General features: G+C 48.0%; 1 protein-coding gene across 1 annotated transcript in view; it reads right to left on the bottom strand.

The window, feature by feature from the left end:
- PSMD3 (proteasome 26S subunit, non-ATPase 3) overlaps positions 1-1,740 on the bottom strand; it is a 17,587-nt gene that overhangs the window by 14,915 nt on the left and 932 nt on the right. The window lies entirely within an intron of this gene.

Consider the following 1,740-nt stretch of genomic DNA (forward strand, 5'->3'; position numbering starts at 1 on the left):
CGCCGCGGCGCCGCGCTGAGCCCTCTTGCTTCATGGCGCCCGGAGTTCCCGGGGCGCGGCCTAGTCCAGGGGGCCGGAGCCGGGGCCTCTCGTGAGCGCTCGCGCCGGGGACCGGGGGCGCCGGACGGGGCCTGTGCGCGCGCGCGGGCTCGCGTCCTGGCGCACGATGACGGAGCAGCTGCAAACCCTTCCCCGGCGTTGGGGCTTCTGGGACGTGCCCAGGCCCGGTGGGCCGATGGCCGAGAAGGGACAGGGGAAAGAAATCAAGCGCCGAGCTATAGGCCTGAGGCTGACGTAACGAGATGGGGTGGAGGAATGGGGAGGAGCCAATGTGCGGTTTCCCTCCCTACCCCGCCCCGCCCCGCAGCCGGCTCGGGGTTGGTTTGTTTATTTTTTTAAATTTTCTTCTCGAGTGTACTTTCCTATACTTGTCCACAAGGGGTCACCATACTCTCAAACTGAGATTCCTCGTTTCCCTCCCCCTCCATCCCTCTTGTCAAATTAGGCACGGCCAATCCTGGCGCACATTTCCAAGACGTCATGAGTTGCTAGTCAAATTTCTTGTGTGAGCTCCGGGAATCCCAAGTTGCGCCTGCGTGTCCGCCTGTCAACTGCCGCGGTCCCGTGGCTTGGCGCGAGAGTGGATAAGATACCAGTGGGGAGGAGTGGGACAGTCGGGGCAAGCGAGGGGAAAAGGCTCGGAGGAGGGAAAGAAACATAAGCCCGGGCGTCGGAGATGGATGGGAAGAACTCCGTGGAGATAGGGTCACGGAATGGGGGGAGGTCCCCATGTTAGTTTGAAGTGGTAGCAGGGTGTGGGGTTGGGGGAGGGAGTCCAAGGTGGTGGGGGCCGCGGGCTAGGGCCCAGGGGCGGGTCCTTCCCAGGATCCTAGGAACCAAGGCTGGAAGGGCCCTTGGAGGGTCGACTGAGCCTTTTTCGGAGGGGAAAACTGAGGCTCTGAGAAAGGAAGGAATTTGCTGTAGGGCAAACACAAGGAAACTGTGCTAGGTTGGCATTTGACTCCCTCTCCTGGCCTTCTGTTGCAGCTTTTCTCCATGGGCAAGCTTTCGGAAGGACAGGTGCAGATTGAATTTAAAGCTAGGTGGAATGGACCTTACAGAAATTGCTTAGTCCAGGGATTTTTAACGTGGGGCCAGCAGATAGATTTCACAGGAGAATTTATGAACTTCGATGGGGAAAAAACATTTATTTTAAAATTGTTATAGTTATATATTATGTAGTAAGTTAAAATATATAATATTAATAGTTATAACACAAAACTTAATTAGAATATATACTGTACTATATTATAATCTAGCAAAACATGTATTGATTATATCTAATAAATTGATTATTATTTATACTATAATAGAATGTATTGATTATAATATATTATTTCAAGTATAATTAGAACTTGAAATTTAGCATTTCCTTTAATTATGATTTTAGGCAACAAATATTCAGAGGAATTCATAAGCTTCACTAGATACCTAAAAAGGTACCACAAAAAGGTTAAGAACCTCTGGTCTATTCCAGCTCTTTATTTTGCAGAGGAAATGAAGTGATTTTGCTAGTTCATTCCAAATCCAGTGGTGTGTGTGGTGTGTGTGTGTACATGTATGTGTGTTCACTCCAAATCCAGTGTGTGTGTATATATATATATATATATATATATATATATATATATATATATATATATATATATATATATATTTATATATATATAAAAAGTTTCTATC

Source organism: Gracilinanus agilis, chromosome 4 (assembly GCF_016433145.1).
Source record: "Gracilinanus agilis isolate LMUSP501 chromosome 4, AgileGrace, whole genome shotgun sequence".
NCBI lineage: Eukaryota > Metazoa > Chordata > Mammalia > Didelphimorphia > Didelphidae > Gracilinanus > Gracilinanus agilis.